The sequence below is a fragment of the Lactuca virosa genome, chromosome 8, assembly GCF_052849685.1.
Source record: "Lactuca virosa cultivar CGN04683 chromosome 8, Lactuca_virosa_CGN04683_v6, whole genome shotgun sequence".
In the NCBI taxonomy this organism is placed as follows: domain Eukaryota; kingdom Viridiplantae; phylum Streptophyta; class Magnoliopsida; order Asterales; family Asteraceae; genus Lactuca; species Lactuca virosa.
Genome location: NC_136433.1, coordinates 109,315,980 through 109,322,738, shown reverse-complemented (window position 1 = coordinate 109,322,738; position 6,759 = coordinate 109,315,980).

The following is a 6,759-nucleotide window of genomic DNA, read 5'->3' as shown; positions in this document are numbered from 1 at the left end:
CCAAGTCCAACTTGTAAATGGAGGCCAAACTCTTCACTTTGGAGAGTCTTTAAGGTGTGTACAGCCACCTTATGAAGGTGTGCGGCCGTACACCTTCAAAGGATGAAGAACACGAAGAACACTATGAGTTTTAGGCTTAGATTCAAGTGTCTTACCAATAAAACAAGCTGAATGATGAAGTAGTTCACGTTTTTGAGGCCTTTAGAGTGTTCTTGGATGAAGTTTTTAGAGAGAGAAAGTAGTGAGAGAAAGTAGAGTGCAGCCAAAAGAAAGGAATGAGTGAAGGGGGTCACCTTATATATATAAGGGTGAGTGTGCGGCTGGAGGGTGGGTGTGCGGCCGCACACCCATGTGTGCGGCCGTACACACCTCTCAGGAGGGTGTATGGCCCGGTTTTGTCTCTATACGACTTGTTGACTCATTTCTGATCTCATTCCCGACTGTACTCAAGCTTAGAACACTTAAACTAACTCTTAAACGATGTTAAAAGATGATAAAATCGAGTTTAATATTGATATACATATCAATTGCACAGGATAAAAGTTTCGGGTTGTCACACTGACCTCTTGACATATATGATTCTCTTGTCAAGAAACATTCCTTGACAAAACAAATATTCAAGAGTTAGTGCGAAATTCTATCAAGACTAACACTTAATTTAATTTGTTCTAGTTGGTCTTTGTCTTCTTCAAGACATCACAACTTACAAATTCCAAATGTGTATGAATAAGAAAACTTTCTCTATTCCACAATTGATAAGTGTTACAAACCTACTTAAGATGTGTCACTTAATGTCACAATCTTAATTTTAATATTCGATATTGGAACGAAGTATGATTTATCTTAACGACTTAACCACTATAGCAATTCCTGATTCCTTTTCTTAGCCAAACTAGTGCACTAAGGTATCCTTAGAGGATGGATTGTAATATGGTTCTTTACAATTAAGACGATCATAAAACCTGATACAGAAGTACTCTCCCTTCTTCTTAGATTGGAGAAACTTCTTATCTTTCTGCCTAATTGATTCTTCTCATTCGTTCTGTCATTTATTGAAACTTTTCAATGGTTCAGAATCATGCTTAATCCTATAAGCATAACCACATTCACTAATCCTTTAGTAAATATGATGAATAATCTAATTGTTATTTATGACGAACTTAACTGGTGCACAACATCGTGAACCCGTTCTCCTAATCCTTCACTTGACTCTTTGTCAAGGAATTAGTCTTAAAATTTCTAAGTATCAAGATTTCCATACATCACATGATTCAAATCATATGATTCCAAGATTCTGTCCAATTGAAACTTGGGTGATGGGAATCTTTCCTTACTAAGAAAATTTCCATAAATAATATAACTAAGAATCACATCCATTTATTATAGAAACATGCAAACATCAATTTTCTACAACGATTTCATTGCAAGGATATAAATAAATAAGTCAAACCAAAAATTTATTTTATTCATAAAGCAGCGGAAAAACACGTCCTTACAATGCAAAATCAACTGAAAAACTATGTAATCAAATATTCCTAACAAATCTATCATAACTTTCTAAGCTCAAAATCTGATCTTCGAATCCATGCGATCGTAATCCATTTCTTCGTGATTAGACTCATCTTGCTCTTCCATCAAGCTTCTTCTCTTTTCTCTGATCCTGCAAAACATTAAACTGTAATCTTATCACATTATGTATTAAGAATCAATGAATAGGAACTTAATGGAGTTAGATAATGGATTTTACCTGAAGCAGAGCCATACTTCTTGACTCTTCCATCTCTTAGATTCATCAGGTCCTCTGGGCAGTTTCGTATCCAACACCCCTTCTCTTGGCAGTAGAAACAGGTGGCTTCTCCTGGAGCGACTATGGAAGCATGGTTGGTTGAGTTACCAGACAAATATGCTCCATTACTTTGCCAAATCATTTTTGATTCAGCAGCAATTAGCATGTAAGTTAGGTCAATGAGGGTCGCGTCAATATCCATAATATAATATTCTCTTATGAACTTATCATATGATTTAGGGAGTGACTTAAGGACCCAGTCTACAGCCAACTCCTTTGGGAAAGTCGCACCTAACATTATCAACCTATCGATGTGTGATTTCATCCCTAGGACGCGAGCACACACGGATTTTCCATCTTCATGTTTCATTGCCAACAGGGCTTGAGTGATTTTGAACCTTTCAATTATTTGGTCTTGTGGGTTTGGGAGATCAACAGGAGGAGGTGGAGGAAGTGAAACCAAGCTAGTCCACAATGCAAGGATTGATCTTTCACCTTCATTGTGTAAAAGACTTTCACTTTGAGTGGGAAAACATTTTCCATGGGATTTGGGAAGACCACGGTTAGATTCGGACATCTACAAAACGGGAGAAAAATCAAGTCAGTTGATTGAGTCCTTAATAAATCACCCAAAATGAGATATTAAGGCTAGGACCCAACACAATACTCTACAACTTGGGAGAGGGATGCCGTAACCCAAATTGCAGAATATTTGAAGGTAAGTGAATGACGATTCACTAATTTTCCACCATGAAAAACGAAAAAGAGATTAGGTTTTAAATGTATTGAAAGACTCCTAGATCCTTTGAGATTCATTGAACTTTTCAATGGCATGTTTAAATCTCGATATGCCCCTCGATTTGTGACTGGGATGCCGAGGATCACAAAACAGGGTGTGAATAACCATGCAAACCTACATGGTGCCCCCCAATGTTACAGTCACCTATTCGATGTGCCGGTTAACCACTCACGCTCCACCGAACTATGACAAACATTGAGTCACCCTTTGCCACCTTTGCTTAGAACCAATTAGTGTGCCGGTTAACCACACACGCTCCACTAGCGTCTTTGCAAGGGTACAAAGTGTAATTTCATGGAGTTGCATCAAATTCACTTTTGCCTAAAGTAACTAAGATTGAGAATTTTGTAAAAGCATTTAGTTACTTTATATAGATTCATTATACTTTTAATGAGGAAAGGTTTGCCCTATCCTACCCGTTCGGCTAACGACCCTCCACCAATCAAGGAAGCGGTGGGTGAGAATGGACACCCATTAAACGACCATTTTATAGGCCATACCCCCTTATAGATCGGCTTCGTGAATGAGGCCTACTAACGGTAAGACTAGTTTTTAAGTTATACATATACATTTATTAATCTTATAATATTATAAGTATAAGGGTGAATTTTAAAACTTGTAAAATTCTAAGGTTTGAAATTTAAATGGTTCAAATTAAACTTTTAATCACAAAACTTAAATTTCAAAACTTGAGGACAAATTTTGAACTTTTCAAAACATAAAGGATCAAATAGAAAATAATGCAAATCAACTAATTAGTTTTGAACTTTTCAAAACATAAAGGATCAAATAGCAAATAATGCAAATCAACTAATTAATTTAATGATTATCTAAATTTGACCTAGTCAATATTACTTGCAAGACAATTTAGTAATTTAAATTCAAATAATCAATTATTATCATATAAGGAAATTATTATTCAATCAAATGGTAATTATCTATTGTTTGGCCAAAGATATACTCAAATATATGATAAAATTCGGAATTTAATGACCCAAAACAAGTAAGGCAAGTATCCTCAAGCAAAACAACAAGAAATCCTGAAATTTGCTCTGACTGACACTCGGACTCGCCGAGTTCATGCTACTCGCCGAGTCCACAATGGGACTCGCCGAGTCTGTCAGTCAGGGGCACAAAAAAAATGATTTTTCATGTAAAAAGCAATCAATCAAAGCATCAATTCAATAGAAATCAATCTAAGCTCTGATACCACTGTTAGGTTTGAGCCATAAGAACTTTCCTATGTGCACATGCAAACCCTAATGCTTGGATCTAGGTTTCTCTAATTGAACATGCAATGTATCCAAGACTTTCAATGCTAGATCTAGTGAATACAATTGAAACATAACAAATGAAATCAGATCTGGATGAATACCTTTTGATTGCTTTCTTGAATCTTCTTGTTCTTGAAGCTTAGAGTCACAATTGTCACTCCTCTAATGGCTTACAAACACCAACTAGCAAGAGGTTGATTTGGAGAGAGGAGAGAGGTATATAAATCGGCTCTAGGGTTCCCAATGCAACAAGGTGACCGATTTCTCCAACCCTAGGGGTCTATTTATACTATGAGCTACTAGGGTTACATCGTTAACCCTAATTGAATAACTTAGACCCTAAGCAATCCAAGGATCCTTCTAGAGTAAGGCTTGGACGAATTCAAGGAGCCCATACTCCTTAATTTCGGCCACCCTATATCCCATAAGGATTCATAGCCCAAAAACTCAACTATCACACATTTGACAGTTTAAGCCCCTTTATTCAATTAACCTCTCTTAGTCACCAAATTAATTCCTAATTAATTTATGAATAATATAATTATTCCTTTAATATATTATTCTCATAATATATTAATATAATAATATTATCTTCTCTCTCTTCATAAATCACCCTGTCAAGTTGCTATGGTGAAGGCAACCCAAAAGGACCATGCACCATCGGGTCAAGTACATACTAAAATAGTTATGGACTTAGACACTAATCCAACACTAAATCCTATCATAGTATAACCAGAGTCTCCTGGAGGGAGAGCGTGAGATTTGTGAATAGATCTATTCGGGACTGACAATCCCACATCTGAACTGCTAGCTACAGTTAGGCTGGCACGCCTGGGGTGGACAAATGTCATTTAACTTAACGCCTGAAGAACGTTATAAAGGTCTCTAGGTCATATCAAGTATGGTTATACGACTCGCAAATAAGTATAAACTAACTTTGGTTTACGGACTCTACTCTTCATTGTTTTATTTTGAGTAATAAAACTACTTTTATACATACTGATAGTAATCAGGGATTGCTAAACTTACGTCTCTACCTCTAGAACGGATAACTTGTTTTTAGGGAAAATATAGGATTTTCCCAGGATAACACTGGCATTTCTAAAACTGATGGTTTACTTTCTACTAATAGATACTCTTTCAAAACTGCTTTTCATAAGAAAGTATAGGATTTTCTTGAGGAACACTTTTCAAAAAGGATCAAAGAAACATTTTCCACAAAAACTAAATGCTTATGAACTCACCAGCTTTATGCTGATATTCTTTCAAAACTTCTTGTATTCTCAGGAAATCAGTAGACAGGTACCTGCTGGAATTTGAGAAGCTGGAGCAATAAGAGTTTTATGTTATTACTTTACATACTTTTGATGTACCTAAAACAAGATTTCAAACTGATGTAAACATTTTACTTATATATGTATCCACTGTATTGGTTGTGTTGCTATGTTTCCTATTATTCATTGGTTGTGATGCTAAACATGACGTCCTCCGCCCCCGAACGTTTCCGCCGTTCCGGTTTGGGGGTGTGACATCTTACTTGATAAGGAAAAAGGTGAAGCTATCTGGAGATCCTGTAAAGAAGGTCCACATGTTCCAGTTAGACAAAACTGTGAGAGATGCAGCTGCAACTCTTATGGGACAAGAAGAACAGCGTCAAGCACCTCTCACTGCTGATGACATCGAGAACTGCATGCAGATCAAATTGCACTTTCTGAAATGGTGTTCGGTGTTCCTCCTTCTCTCTTTGAGCACATTAAGTTGTGAAAATCTGCTAAAGAGATTTGGGACACACTCCAAGACCTATTCGAGGGATCAGAAAACATGAAGGATAAGCGTTTGACTTCCGTCGTCAACGAGTTCGATACTTTTACCACAACTGCCAGTGAATCGGTTGCCTCGGCCTCGAACAAATACCGAATCGTCGTCAACAACATGAAAGCTCATGAGATTGTCCGAACTCCACTAGAATACAATCTCAAGTTCATTAATAGTCTTGGTAAAGGATGGGGAAACGTGAAATCGTGTCTTCAGAGTAATGGATATCTGAAGAAGTTGAAGGTTTACCAACTGTTTGACGAACTTCAAGGTCATGAATCAAATGTTGCACAAACTTTAAGAGAACTCTCAGGAGGTCCTCTTTCTCATGTTAGTTCTTTCGATCCTCATGTCTCGAACCCATATGTTTCAGACTTGTTCAAAGCTGTTATCCCATCTATCCCACCTGTTCAACCCTCTCCACCAACCTTACCTGCCCTTACTAATTCAAACTATCAGTTTGATGGAGACCTCGACCCTGAAGCAATGGACTCGGAACTTTGCTTTCAACAAGAATTTGCTTTACTTTCCATGAAATATAAGCGTCCTTTCACTCCCACTCACAAACCATATCACAATCGTTTCCAAGCTCCTCATCAAAGCAATCCTCAACCATTTCCTAAACCCTCCAAGAACCCAGCTGCATACAAGCCAAACATCCCGACACAAAATCACTCCTCGGAATCCCACAAGATTCCGAAGTCGGACAAACCAAAGATCGTATGTCACAAGTGTGGTCATGAAAACCACTTTGCCAAAAACTGCTTGGCTGAAGCGCCACAAAAACCCAAGATCAAGGACTCTGCATACTATGCACGATGAGCCCAAGAGATGGCTGCTAGTGAGAAAGCATTCGTTATCAGTGTGTCGAGAGATGTGGAAGGATATTGGTCTTCTGGAGATGAAGATTATGTGAGTACTGGTATAAACATGTGTCTTATGGCAAAACAAATAATTGAATGTGATGAAGGCTACTGGTCATCTGGATGAGAGGAAGATTATGATGATGTTGAACCGAACTACTGCTACATGGTGACCAACGACCCACCCGGTGGAAGCATCGTTCAACAGGTAAAATATGTGAT